General features: G+C 37.0%; 1 protein-coding gene across 1 annotated transcript in view; it reads left to right on the plus strand.

Annotated features, from left to right (window-relative positions):
* Positions 1–16,095, plus strand: part of LOC117413934 (parkin coregulated gene protein-like) — a 90,758-nt gene that overhangs the window by 72,790 nt on the left and 1,873 nt on the right. The gene's annotated exons all lie outside the window — the stretch shown is intronic.

The following is a 16,095-nucleotide window of genomic DNA, read 5'->3' on the forward strand; positions in this document are numbered from 1 at the left end:
ACACATGTTTCCTTCATGACCTCTTGATCACAAAATCCTGTTTGATTATATTCCCTAAGTCTTCTATTGAAAAATGAAGGCATGTCTTTTGATGAGCCAAATAAGAATCCTCCTACTACTACTTTCAGCAGTGTCAGGTTATAGACAGCACCTATTTTGCTCCTATAGGAAATGTATTGTATAAGTTAATAATATATTCCTCTGTCTGGGCATATGTATGGATGAAAGATTAGATCTGTGTCTAACAGTTAAGCCATGTACTTGCCATGAATTTGCATTGATGGCTTAAACTATAAAAGTTCTCTCATATTGTGATGGTTAATAATTGTGTAGGGCAGGAAACTGAATGTTGTTTTATTTTAACTACCTGTAGCTGCAGGATTTTGGGGGAAAATAAAACGATAATTTGCATTTTTTTTTTCTCCACATGATTATAACATTCAAAGAAACAACACTGAACCATGGCTACGACACTAATCACTGTGTGCTACTGACAGAATTAAAACCTTCCTCTGCTAGAGCTTTCATGATGAACAAACAAGAGCACACAACGTACACTGACAGGAGAACCATCAGGGTGCCTGACAGTAACAAAAAATGCAATCTACTCATGAAAAAAAAAAAAGCTAATGGACAGATAACAACAAACAAGTAGTAAATCATTGTAGAGAATGGCAGACATTGGCCATGCATGCTCACAATTCTAGGCAGTTAACATTTAAAATAGATCTGCGGAGAGGAACAGGCTAATTCGTTAGCTTTTCATGCCTTCCACCAAACAAACAAAAATTACATTTCAACAAATCCATCAATTCTTTTGCCATTGATTTAAACATTACCAAATGAATCTGTGAGTGCAACATAAACACAATCATTCATGTGACAGGCCGATCTGATATCCAGACCAAACATTGAAATCGGGTCGCTTTCTGTGGCTTATAAACCTTCGGCTAGATTCCTATAGGATATTCTTATATAGGATTGTGTAGTAGTTTGGTGTATGACTCTTATTAGTAAGAATAATATGAAATAACATACATTGTTAAAAGATGTAAAATTACAAACATGTCATCTGGAAACTGTCTAAATATATCCAGGGTCTGATATGGGCAGACTGGGTTTTCCTTGACTAATTCTTGTTCTCTGAAGCCTTCCTTGTAACCAAAGAATAGCAAACATCATCCTACTACTCCAACTACTTTTAATAATGCTGTCATTTGCTGAGGATGGGTATTAGCACTGATATTAAGACAGAAATGGAATTAACTCCATCACAAAAACATTGTGTGAATCAGGCCCTTACTCTTTTAATACAGTTTTATGCAAATCAATCCAACGTGACCTCTAAGCACAAACTACCCCAGAGGTGGTGGTTTAATTAAATATTCATTGAATCATACCATTAAAATAATATTTTTTGAGTAGTTTCAAATCAAACCAATCAAATGACAGTCAAAACCCTTTCTAGTCTCTTTGCCTTGAAGTTAAAAAAAAAACAAGTGCCATTAAATCAACTTAATTTAATAATTCCAATTTCCATGGAATTATTCACAGTATATTTTTCAGGATGAAATCAGTAGGAAAAACAAACAATGAAAATACCTTTACAAGATTCCCCAAATTAATGAAGTGAATAATAAACTTAAACCTTCTTGCTTTTGCTGCATGCGCTATTTGCACGTATGAAAGTAAGCATATATGGTCACTGCTGCAATACTTGTTGTATTGTTTTGTGTATGCAGTGTGGTGGAGCTAAACATGCCAGCTGTAGCATGAAAACATTTACTGTTTATTATTGCGGTAATGCAGCTACAGTAATGCTACATAAGGATCCAATATAATTTATTTTTTTTAGCTACATTACATATCAGATTATAAACCTACCATACTTATTTTCTGAAGCTGGAGGACAAAGCAAATCCAATTTAAAATCAGGACATTTTGTTTTTCAGAATAATTAGTATTGGTGACTGTGGCAATGTGCCCCGTCCCTGTGTGCATTTGTGTGTTGCGTGCGTGTGTTAATGTTGGTGTATAGATTGGTACACGGGATATAAACGGGTCTGTGTTTCACGTGTATTTAAAAAGTGTAGATTTGTATTTAGGCACGAGGAGGGCACAAATTACTTCACGTGCTGGTTAAATGTAATATGTGAGCACGGGGTTGCACAGAATTAATTCACGTGCTGGGATTCAAGTGAATAATTAATTAGTAATTGAATCCCAGCACAACAGTATATATAGAGACACGTAGCATTCACTCGGGGTTAGGTGTTCGGTGAGTGGAGAACGGGATTGGAGACGGAGGTAAAGATAATAATAATAATAATAATAATAATAATAATAATAATAATAATAATAATAATAATAATAGCAATCTGCTCACCGTGTTTTGTCTGTGTAGTCCGTTTTGTTTGTCTTTTTATTTTGGCGTGTAGTGCCGTGTCCCGTGTTTTTGTGTTTAAAACCTTTTATTTTCTGTGCTGTTTATTAAATGCTGAGCGAAAGCATTCGCTCAGCTTCACCAAACCACACATCTCTGTCTGTTTATTTCCTGCTTCTGGTCTGACGCCACCCACTCCGGCCGTCTTTGTGACAGGGACTGAATAACAAGAGTAATTGGTCCAAAAAAAAAAAAAATACCATAAATCTTGGGAATTATTCAGTAAAAAAAGATAAAGAAAAACCGAAACACTGTATGACAAGAGTACACAATCACACTCCTCAAGGGTCGCTCCTGCTCTTTGTGCCACTTGTATCCTAAATTACTTATATGAACTAATGTAACAAGGAATTCGATTTGTATTGATTTTTGAATTACACAGTATCATACATCAAGCTGATAATTACATTTTTAGAAAAAATGTCTTAAATGGATTGAATAATAAATACAAAAGCAACTTAATATATAAACAATACAGCCAATCTGTCAATTCCATAAGATGTGTCTTTGGTTAAAGGAAGTCTTGTGGATCTAGTAAATTATAAGGGGAGCATTGCAATGCTGGGGGGGTGGGGGTTTCAATACTCCCAGAATAACACAATGGGTAAGATGGAATCGGTAACATCTATAAAAAGACAGGATTGCATTTAATCAATGATACATGTGCAATTGTGCAATTGGTTTGGGAAAAGAAGTCATGGGTTACACCCCTGCTTCCGTCTCGCTCAGTTTCAACATTATGAGGGAGGGGGTGATCTGTTATTCATAATAATACTGATCATATGGATTTTTGAATTAAGCAGTGAAATGATTGTGACTGTCTACTAAATATTTTAAATTCATTAAAAGAACTAAAAACAAATATGAAATAATAACAAGTAAACAACCCTCAGTTATTTCAAACAAAACTATTAAATTATACACACGTGGACTCCCTTCAGCTTTCATTTAGACTTTAAATTCGGTTTTAGCCCAGTTTCATTTGAGTTTTATCTGTGAAACACTACGTCTTCTTACACATTCTCCAGGGTTTTATTGAAAAGGGATTTGACAGATTATCTGTCAGGTTTCTTTGCTCCTTTTGTACCGGCTGTGGAGTTTAAGTCTGGCGAGTTGAGCTTATGAATACTGTGTTTGTGTGACCTGGCAGTACACAGGATCCCGCACAGATCATGTGACCTGCAGCTCATCTGTCCAATAGCACAGCCAGGCACCTCAAATTTGCTGCCCTTAGGAGAGTCCTGAGTTTCTCCAGCACTCTACAAGCAAAAGCAAAAAAATAATAAAAAATTGATTTCAGAATGATGTTTATTGCTGAGTTAATGTCTGTGTTGATTGCACAGAGACCGAGGCAGCAGTTGTTTTAAAGGAATGTACTATGCCTCCCCTGAGTACTATGTACCAAGGTTTTGGAGGTTGTTCATTTAGCCTAATGACTTGAGTATGTTTGCACATGATTTAATCTCAGCAGAATTCGATATTAAAGCTCAGTTTTCTTTTTGTAATATTAGCCAATACATTCTGGAACAGCAGCCCCTGGCCACGTTCATCACACAATAACTTTCATTTACTTTTTCCCCCGATTCATCAGAGCTCTTTATTTTTTATGTGTTCTTGTCAAATAAACAAGAACATCTTGGAACTGAGGGGCTATCAAAGATCTCCATTTGACTGTTTTATTGGATCACCCAAAGCTCTATAAAATATAAACAGAAAGAACATGAATCTACAACTGCCAGCTTCCATACACAATTTAGAGTTAAACTCCAGCCGAAAAAATGTAATTATTAATTTGAAAGGTTATATCTTGTAGGCATTCTATATTTTCTTACCCAATCCTTTTTGTAAAAGTTTGAATACAAATTTGAAGGTTCTAGTGGTTAGTTTCACTGTGTGTTAAAATTAAGATAGATTTAAAACATTTCCAAAAAGAAAGTTTTACTAATGTCACACAATGGCACATCATTATGATTAAATAAAATAGGGAATCATTTTAAAATAGAAAACAAAAAACGAACAATACCAATATACTGTACTGCTTCAAGCCATATACAAAGGACTATGACCTCCCTCCCATCTCCATGTTGTGATGTTGCTGCTGTTAATCTGTGTGACCCTTTGCAAGCATGCAGAGTGAGAGTGAATACAGTCACTTTTTGTGCCTATGACACCATAGCATGGCCATGCAATAGTCTGTCTGAGTTGATATGATCAAACTGACCGTGTTAAATGACATCAGTCTTATTGTGTTTAGTTGTAAACTAGCCTTCCCCTTACCTTTGTAGTACTGTTGTAACTCAAGGCATCAACATGGTAACAAGAGCAGACATTGAGTTTGTGTAACTCCTGTATGAACTAACCCTATTACGATAACAAATGAATTACAAGTGGTGTGTGTCAAGGCAAGTACAGTGCAGTAAAAGTACTTTTTACCAGTGTCTGCATTGCACACACTTGTTACTACATAAAAATCCAGTCCATGCCTTTTGATTTCTGGTATTTGTATTCAAAAGCATGCAGTAGAGGAAAGTTTTAGACTAGTTCCTCATTGTGAATATGGCAAGGAACGACTGCTCATATAGTACAAGAAGTGAATATAGTGTATAAAGGTGTATTGTGTGTGATAATGATATGATAGAGTACCCAGCACATAACCTTCCTATTCTTGTAATATAACCTCTTGCCCCTCATTTCATCAATCAAATCAAAGGGTAATGTTTACTAATAATTAATATTAATAAAAAATACAAATACTTCATAATGCATTTTTTAATACTAAACAGGAATCAATTGGAAAAGCATGGCAATGAAATATTACAGTTATCCAAACTAACTTATTCTTCTTCTTGTTTACATTCACTTTGCATATCAGTTTATTTTTTCACTCATCACATCCTGTTGTGGCTTTTTAAAGCACCCCTGTGACCTCTCAAGCTTCTACAAGCACAGGTGCTACACCTGAGTGAAATTATGAACCTGTCCCTTCTGTAAATGTAAAAAACACATCCGCAAAAATATCACATGGAACTGGGGTAGAGTGTTGCAGAAGACAACTTGATGGTTACACTGTGGTATACCAGCTGTACTTGGAGAGAAGACGTGCTTGAGACATATTTGGGCCACAGGGTGGCTTTAAGCTTCTACGTTTTGAGGTTAACAGGATGTCATGATTGAAACAGAAAATGATATACAAAGTGAATCTTAACTGGAATAAGAATACATTAGTTGAAATAACTGTCATATTTCATATCTGTACCATGCTGCTCTTTAAATAATGTGATCTCCATTGCACATCCAAGACCAGGGCCATCATATTAGTTACTCTTTTGACTGGTTTGACAAGACCTGATTAGCACCTTGGACTACCTTACCTAAAGTAAGATTAGGTAGTCCAAGATTAGTGCTAATTGGGGTCTGTGAAACCAGCACTTTAAGTCTATTAGCTAGACATGAATTAATAGCGATTAACACACTAACCACTGAAGAAACCACATCAAGTCTTCTTTCTTACAATCTAAAGAAATGAAAGTTGAGGGAGTTACAGAGAAAGTGGTCTGGGGAACTGTGGCAATGTGCCCCGCCCCTGTGTGCATTTGTGTGTTGTATGTTGCGTGTTGCGTGTGTAAATGTTGGTGTGTAGTCATTGGTACACGGGATATAAATGGGTGTGTGCAGCACGAGTATTTAAAATGTAGATTTGTATTTAGGCACGAGGAGGGCACAAATCACTTCACGTGCTGGTTAAATGTAATATGTGAGCACAGGGTTGCACAGAATTAATTCACGTGCTGGGATTCAAGTGAATAATTAATTAGTAATTGAATCCCAGCACAACAGTATATATAGACACATTTTCTTTCACTCGGGGTTATTGTGTGTTCGGTGAGTGGAGAACGGGATTGGAGACGGAGGTAATAATAATAATAATAGTTAAAATCTGCTCACCGTGTTTGTCTGTGTAGTACGTTTTGTTTGTCTTTTTTGTTTTGGCTCGAGTGCCGTGTCCTGTGTTTTTGTTTCAAACCTTTTATTTTCTGTTCTGTTTATTAAATGCTGAGTGAAAGCATTCGCTCAGCTCCACCAAACCACAAGTCTCTGTTTATTTCCTGCTTCTGGTCTGACGCCACCCACTCCGGCCGTCTTTGTGACAGGAACTTAATGAGACATCTAAAAAGCTGAGTTTAAGCCATTCCTGTTAATCTTTTATTAATGCATCAGAAAAGGACCCTCTAGTAGAGGAAGCATTTCTGTAGGAGGCAGAGTGAAGAATGGAAGCTGTATCCCTGTCCAGCGGTGTAATAATGACCTCTCTGTGCTGCAAACTCGCTGCTCTCTGGCAAGAAAGGCACAGAGACCATGTCAAAGCTGAGTGTCTTGGGGCTCCCAAGTGGCGCATCTGGTAAAGGGGCTCCGCGTGGAGTGCAAGATGTGCCCTATAGCCTGGACGTTGCCGGTTCGAGTCCAGGTTATTCCTTTGCCGACAGAGGACGGGCGCTCCCAGGGGGCGGTGCACAATTGGCAGAGCACCGCCTGGGGATAGGGAGGGAGGGCTAGGTCAGCCAGGGTCTCCGCGGCTCACCGCGCACCAGCGACCCCTGTGGTCTGGCCGGGCGCCATCACAATATGGAGATGGAAGGGAGTCTGCAGTGTGAAAAAAGCGGGCAGCTAACTGCACATGCTTCGGAGGATAGCGTGTGTTCGTCTTCGCCCCTCCCAAGTCAGCTCAGGGGTGGTAGCGGTGAAATGAGCCTAAAAATAATTGGACACTTCTGAATTGGGGAGAAAACAATAAAAATAATTGGCGACTACTAAATTTAAAAATAAATAAATAAATAAATGAGTGTCTCTGGCAGAGAAGAAAGCACAAATTGTGCCAATACAGCGTGCAGGAAGTCCTGTAGACTGACCAGACTATAAATAGGGCAGAACAAAAAGGGAAATAAGGAAAAGAAGAGGAGAGAAAAACACAGTAATATTTAGTTTCACCAAAGTTCTGAAGCTTGCATATATTTTGTAGTATTTTGGTAGTATTGTGGTCATATTCACAACTGTTTAAATACATGTTTGCATATCATAAATACGTTTTTCAACTGTTTGTGAGGATTAGAAGTGTAATCTAATTTTTCAAAGCACTGTTTAATCTAAGAGACTGTTTAGCACTGAATAAACAGTACTTAAGAGCAGTCTTTAGAGTTTTCTAAATATGGTCCATTGTCCAAAATATATAAAATTTAAAATCTATTATCTTATTAACATCTAAGGATGGATGTCCCTGCAAAATATGGTATCTCTAAGGTGTTATAAACTTTAGTGCTGCAGTGATTACTGGTACTCTCTTTAAACATATAATCATGACTTGCATCTGTTCAGACAGAATTGGGACAGTCTTGTTACTTAAACATATCTGTTGTGTAAAGGAAAAAACATTTTTGTATAACAGTTTTACAAGAAACATTGTGTATTGCGTTGTCTTAATTTCAGTATATTAGATTGTCCACCATACAGTACAAGCACTGACTTTGCAAAAAAAAAAAAAAAGTTTCATTTTAAAAAATCTAATTAATTGATTATTTACAAAAGTTGATAATGACCTGTGTATTGCTAAAAGCATTGCTTTAGGAAAAAAAATTAGTTTACAACAAAATATGTATTTTTTAAAAGAAATAGAAAGAAGAGAAATATCTTGAATAAGAAAAATAAGGGCAGCCTAGAAGGAAAAGAGGAAGTGTGAGAGAGACAGGAAATAGGAGGGAGGGCGGAAACCAACTCAGGAAAGCGAGTCAGAGTGAAAGGAGGAACTAACAAGAGCAGAGAAAAAGTAAATTAGTAACAAGACAAAGAGTGACTGTGACACATGGGTTTGCACACGCATGCATCCGAGAAGCTAGGGACAGTACGGTGTCCCGGTTACATCTACTAACTGAGAAGAAGTGCTGATGTACTTCCGATTTTATAATAATCTGAAGAGCCTGGCCCCTGACACTTTGTTGTTAATTACCTTTTTTATTTTGTATTGAGCATTTAGTGAAATGTAATAAAGCCTAATTGTAATTAACATTAACATTTTCTCCCAAATGATAAGCACTGCATATAAAAGTATTAGTAATACCAATAACAAACGGTGTGGACTGTTGAGCTTCACGGTGTGTGGCATCTTTTGTTTTTAATACTTAATTAAACACTGCCACAGTTAACACATCAGGGTATAAGTGAGACTATTGCTGCCTATCTGAGATGACACATGCTGATAATTAGCACAAGGGAGATATTTGGATGTGACAATGTTTAATAAACATGATGTAAAACTATTTTAATAAGATTCACTAAACAGTAATAAAGGGGGCATAGTGTGAATATCTATAACTATTAGTTCCACAGTCCCACTTTGAAATTCCTTTTTGTTTAGTGATGATATGTAGTCTGCTTGTTCTTCTTGAACAGGAAAAATGCACTACTCACACATGAACTAAGATCTGTTTCGATTGTTGTAGTTAGGTAGGGAATCAGCTCATATGGATCTATTTTCTACTGTTGTCTTATAGATTTCACTTCTGTCGGTGGTGCGCCCATAGATGTTCAGCATTAGTAGAAAATGTGTCCTGTTTTGGGATGCAGTAAAGGTGGACTAACTGATAACTACCAAGGGTCCGCTACATATTAACAGATATCAAAAGTAAAAAATGTTTTGGGTGATTTGTATTTATTTTTTTATCACTAAATGTCTGTGAGTCATATTAATGATACAGTAATGATACTGTTAAAATAGGACTGTACCAGACATTCAGCATCGAATAGAGGACCCATTATGATTTGAAGTATGGGCATGTGTGCACATTTGATTGATTTATTTGTAGGGATTGAACGTGGCACATGAAAGATGCTGGATCGGCAGAACTGGAGGTCTATGATATGATTAATCTGCAGCCTGCCCTGGAAGCACCTTTCTCTTGAAGGGATGAGGGAGCAGTTCAGTCGCCCATTTCGTCATTCCATTGGCTTTTTATAGTTGAATATATGAATTGAATAAAAAACATACAAATATTAATTCTTATATAAGTTGTATTTTTATGGAGATTTTGAAAAAGTACAAAAACAAAACGTAACCTAAATTATTTATAATATTTATCTCTTTGATTTCACACAAGCTCACCAGCCTCTTCTCTGTGCTCTCCTTTTATTATTATTAGTCATTTAGCAGATGCTTTTACCCCTTTCTTTTGCTTTTTCTATGCATGTTGTCATGTCTTTGTTTTTGTCCCCTGTACTCTTTCTTTTCTATGCCCTCATCTTGTTTTTATTTCCTCCTCTTTTCTCACTTCACCGTTTCCCTGCTGTTTACATATCACATTTTTCACTCTTTATTTCTCTTCTCTCTGTCACTGCAGCCAGCAAAATCCCTGTTTACAAGACGGGTCTATGTGGGTATTGTTGACACCATTATAGATGTCAGCTGGTTAGAACAGCACTGAGCTGATATTAATTTTCAAATGAATTACGGAATGAAAGGGCCTTGTTAAATTTCAGATGCCAGCTGTGATAAATCCAGTTTGTATAATAGTGTGCACATTATTTGTATAGGAAATTGCCAGTGAAATTAAGAAGCCACATTGTGTTAGTTAAGAAAGTAGCAAAGTTTACAAATTAACTTTCTGCACAGTAACTGTTCGAGAATACTAAAAACAGGAACTAAAAATTAATATTAACAAATTGCTTGACCATCTTCAAATATAAACCATCATTTGTATTAGGAAAGATGCGCTGTAATTCTAAAAGGAAGTCTGTCCATCTGTGGACATGGCAAAATCTCTGTCCTTTTAAATATTCTATTTATACCGCCTGTAAGTTAATTGTGTGGTTAAATTAAATGATTATACCACCAGCGAGTTAATTGTCTGGTCAAATGAAAAGTATTGCTGTCTCTGTTTTAAATACATGTATTACTAGTAAGTATGAATACATGAACGCCAATCAGAATATATATATATATATATATATGTTTGTAAAGGTCATGACTATAGATCTCATTAGTCCATTTGAATTGTTCCTTCCAATCAAACACAGAACTAATAGGTCACTAAAGACACATTTCATTTATATTATTACAGAATGTACTATAATTCCCATACGTTAATGTTTGACGTTAGCAAGTCATTTGATTTCAAAATTGAAAGCGGAACTTTTTGAACCCAATGCAAATGTGCAGAGTTTGATTGCAGTCCTCTCTGAACCCATTGTAGTGGCATAATAAAACATTCCTATTCCCATTTGCTCCTCAAGGGATGATATCTAATGGCCAGTCACATTCAAGCAGTCACAGTCAGGACCCTTATTCCCAGCCCCAATAGGAGCTGTAAATACCCACCCCCACCCTTTACGAAAACCATCCCCCCGTGATCAGATCTCTAACGTGCAGCTGCACTCCACCCCTCCCCCACCATCAGCCGATCGACGGCCCACGAACAATGCAGCCTCTCCATGCATGATCGCACACTGGGCTTCATGCAGAACAAACAAGGGGCATCTGTCCATTCACAGGCTCTGGTTTCCCAACAAACCACTGTCTGTGTCAACTGTTTAAATACCCACACTGGGTCTGCTAACATTCCTCTACTGTTCCACTGTACCAACTCCCTCTGCAACTCTGGACTCCACAGCTCTGTCTTTATCATGTTTCTGATTAAACTGCCACCACTCCTTTCACAGCCAGAGGAGCCCTGTTGAAAGTCTATAACACAACTCACACATGAACTAAGATCTAACCTTAGGGATATTGATGTAATTAGTTAAAATCTGTGGGCATTGATTTTGTAGTGGTGTCATATTCTGACAATATGCGACGGACCCATTTATAGTGAGAAACCTACGGGGGCACTGCAGAAAAAGGCAATTGTAATAATAATATTAGAAAATACTGCATTTTAATATATGTCATTTGTATGACTAATTTTCTTACAGATTTATTATCAAGGTCTTAATTCTGCTTAATGGTATCTACAGTCAGTATGTTATATATATATATATATATATATATATATATATATATATATATATATATATATATATATATATATATATATTAAAAAAAAGGTTTTCTGTAGCTGCTGCCTTTTAAGGACAACTCCAAGTCATGCAGTAGATGTTCAGTATTACTGTCCATTCATGGTATTTTTGTTGCCTATATGGAAAGTACAGCACAATTGAGTAAATACAATATTATTTGATTAAGATAAAGTTTATAGATGAATGTTGATAATATATACATATATTTGTATTATGTTAGTGCTGACAGAGTGCAGTGGAAGTATGTTACCACATTACTTAGTATAACATGTTTTTCTGCATATTTCTTTTCTGAACACTCACTTGGTTCAGCCTAACCCTCCCCCACTGACTACGCTGCAGATAAGACTTGAAACATTCTTTAAACTAAACTAACTCTGCACATGTCAGACAAACAAAATGTGATAGTTCTGAGTGGAATAGCTAGAAAACTTCCACGCATGAGGAAAGTCTATAATTAACGTGTGACTATGTCCTTTGTGAATCGTTTGCCTTCCTCACCCTTGGCATGCTACTGTGCATTCCACTCTGAATTATGTAACCTCTTTAAATATATAAGTATTTATGTGTTTGAGTCTTCATTTTATAGGGGCAGGAAAATGAATGATTTCATGATTTGCAGAGGAGGATAAATTTAGGTATACCAGAATTGTTTACCTTTGTTGTTTAGCACAGGGTTCTGAGCTATAATAAAAAGTTGCTGTTATTGATTGTGAGTGTGTGTAAAGCGAGCTGTGCTCTGTGGGTCCTGGGGGAGCGAGTGTCTGTAGGTCCTGGGGCAGCTGAAGCTGTGCTGTCCGTCTTGGGGTGGAGCTGGGGGAGGGGAGTCTGAACCTTTCGACTGTTCTGGAATGTCACAGGGCAGCTCTTTGCATCAGAGTGCCAAACCTCTTCACACCAAGCACATATTTATTTCTAGTCTTGATGACATTTCTGTAAACCTCTAGTGCAAATGCAAGAATGTTTTTTTAATTAGTGACTTGTTACAACTCTAAGGGTGAGGCTATACCCTCCCTCCTATTTGTTACAGATTAGTGTCAACTTATTCAATCCTTTTTAAAATATTGTAGGTCCCTCCTTTTTTCCATTAGGGTGTTAAGTTTCACTCCTCCTCCTTTTAGAAATTGCTAAATATTTGTATTAAAATTAAATCAGATAAATGTTACTTCCTAGGGTTCCAGTACTGGAAATATTGACAGCTACGGCTAACCCTCTGTTTTTAATTATTGTGTTCAATGAATTATAAAAATCTAATTAGAAAAGAGCTAACAGTCAGATATGTTGTGTTAATTTCATGGGTTAGATGACACAGGTATAAAAAAATATACACAGGTTAAAAAAAAAGTTAATATTATAATTTGAACTTTAGTCAGATCACCGCAACCACACCCATATTTTCAATCAATACAACCCCCTTTTAATCAATCATGGATTAAACACCTCTCTCTACTCCCTCATTTGAAAACTACCATATACAGTCAACCTCCACCCACAGGATAACATTTTAGCCTCACCTTGCTATTAATATTATGCTCTCCGATACATCATGAAAAGCAATCGATTGAGAGTAAAACATCACTAAACGTATCTACATTAAGATAACGAAATTATGTAAAAATGAAGAACGCTATTCAATTAGAAAATAACACAACTGGAACACAACTAGTCCTTTGCTCTTGTCTAGACCACAAAGCCTCCTCTAGCCAAAATGTACCAGCTAAATGCCTGACTAGTAATTAGCTTGTATGTTTGCAGCTCAAAATGTGTGTGTGTTATTTCTCAATTCAATGAATGGGATTACCCTGCCAAACTATTTGGACATTGACACAGAAGTAACACATTCAGTTGCCTCAGAAACCTCGAACACCACCTGACTTTGTGCTTTTATTACGTAAGCCCATCGTTTTCAAACAACAGTTGTGTATGATCAAGCCACTGGGAGTCAGACATTTCTGTGATTTCTGTCGTTTCTTTTTCCTGATTGGGATCTTATCCTGTCCGCCCCTTGCAGCCAGTCTGCTAGATGAATTGTGTCTTTCTCACTCAACTAAGTTACCAATTCAGTCTCTGACAATACGAACACCCGTTGAGGAATATTAAACTGAGGTCAGATGAATGAATAATAAATGTGAACTGCGTACAGTGACATGCTTTCAGTGTCTCCCCAGTGCAGGAGGGAACCCGTATTCTCAATGGTTGTGCTGTTTTGAACATATCCTAAACACTGCTCTTTGACTCTGGTGTTAGATTTCACATAGCAGCCAGGAAGGACATTTAGCCCATAAACACCTCCTGCGGTGGATGTATGTTACAGGCAGACTTGTTTGCTTTTCCTGCAGATAAGTTGTTTCTTGTTAATGTACTGTTACAATCATTTTATTCATCACAGAAATGTGCTTCTCTTCTGCTTCCCAGATTGTGTCTGTGTCCTGTTATACCACTCACTGGCTGTGATGTATTCTAGCCTTGACGCTCCTATAGCAATTGTAAAAATGTTTAAACAAATGGGATGCCCCCTCTCCAGGCAGAGCCTTTCTTGTTGAAAGAGACATCTGCTCCACAGCTGTTAGGGCAGAAAGGACAGGCAGACAGGAGCTGGGTGAAGCAGAAAGAAATGTGCCTCTGGCCCACCCTATTGCATGTACACAGTAACTTTTTGTAAGTTTAGAGGAATGAAACATTACAACTATAAAAAACATTTTATTATGGTGTTCTGGAATGTGCTCCTACAGATACATACACAAGAGAAACCCTGTATTTAAAAGTAAAATCATTGACCTCAGTTACTGGCAGGTGTTCATGTAAAGCTATATATATATATATATATATATATTTTTTTTTTACTGAATACATAACTCAACATGGTTCCTATTAAAAAAAAAAAAAAAAAATCTAATAAATTACAAGGATTCAGGAACCCAAATGTTAGTCCAAGGGTGTATTTCTGTGATGTTTACTTTGTTTGACTGGGAATAACATTCCTTCAAAACAGAGTCTGCTGGTTTCACAACTGTAAAAATAAATAAATAAAAAGAGAGAGAGAGAATGATGTCACTCAGCATTGGCTGAGACACTGAGGCTGTTATTTCACTGTAGTGTGGTGGACTGTAGCTGATTGTTACCAGATTTCTTCAGAAGCAGGAGCCTGTGAAATGAATGCTTTTTATTGCCGTATGAATGGTGCACATTTGATTTTATGCTCCAAAGACAGGTACCCATTTGTGAGAATCAAAGCCACCTGTTGCCGTTATCATACCCTCCCTCTGCTTGGGAAGCCAATTGTTCCTTTATCAACACCATTAAAAGAAAAACAAAAACAAAACACAATGTTTTTTTATGTTTGGATATCGGTTTGTAAAATAGAAGCATGTTGAATACATTGAGTAAATCAAGGATGACCGACCACGGTGGTGCAGTGAGCTAATTCACAAGCCTCTCATGCCTGAAATGAACATCAATAGACATCACAAAACTGCCACACAATTTGGCACAATTGGCTGTCGTGGCTTGAATGAAAGGGGGTGTTCAGTCAGGATTGAGGTGAGCTCATAGAAAAGGTATAATCGAAGATTTAAACATCTGTGTTCCAGTAGTCTGACAATCTAAATAAAGAGAATTTGTATTATCCTATGAGCTAGTGCCATTTCTTTAATGATCAGGACTGGTGAATATCCTAATCCTAGTAACTAGATTTCAAGAGATCAATGCAATACAAATCCAATGATTGTATTCTTGGCAATGCATTTTAATAGCATTATATATGAAATTTAAAGTGCATTAAAAATATATAGGCTATCCTAAAGTAGCAACCGCATAGTCACATTACACACTGTGGTTGTTTAAGGGCAGTTACACTGTATGCATGGGGGAAGTGACATGATGATACAAAAGATCACATTTCCATCCCTGATCTACTTCAGGTACATAGATAAAAAAAAAAAAAAAAAACATTTACATTTACCAATACTGTAATAACAGATTAACCAATCTGTGTGATCTAGCAACCTTTCCAATTAAGAAAATATGCAGCGCAATAGAAGATATGCAAGTTATTTATATTATGCCTCAGGTGATTCAATTTCTTTATTAATGGACTCTGAGTTAAAGAAAAAAAAAAAAAGGCAGCTCAGCTCTCCACTTAAACCTAATTGAGTTTCTGAGCACAACCAGATCCGCTCCCCCTAATGGGATGAGAATTTCTCCAGTATATTTTCTCTGGCTTCTGCAGCTGTGTGGTGGATGGAGCTGGGTGGTATAGATCACCTCTGCATGTCTAATTACCGTGTGGCATATCAGTAGAAAGGAGAAAGTGCAAGCTGACTGCAATGAGGGATATAAATGTGTTTTCCATACGTGACATAAGACCTTATAGCTGCTGATGATTTGTTTGCACCTGTGTGATATTCTTCATATCCACTGACAGCCATCATGTATTCAGCTTAGCCTGAACTAAGCGTGATTTTTATTGGTTTGGTGCGGCAGGCTGTTGATTGTAAGCCAGGAGAATTCAGTACTGAGCCAATAAGCCACACAGTACAAAGGAGGAATGTTTGCTGTCGGTTGCAAGTTTTACAGTGTGACATCCTTATGAG

This window comes from Acipenser ruthenus, chromosome 25 (genome assembly GCF_902713425.1).
Source record: "Acipenser ruthenus chromosome 25, fAciRut3.2 maternal haplotype, whole genome shotgun sequence".
NCBI classification, from domain to species: Eukaryota; Metazoa; Chordata; class Actinopteri; order Acipenseriformes; family Acipenseridae; genus Acipenser; species Acipenser ruthenus.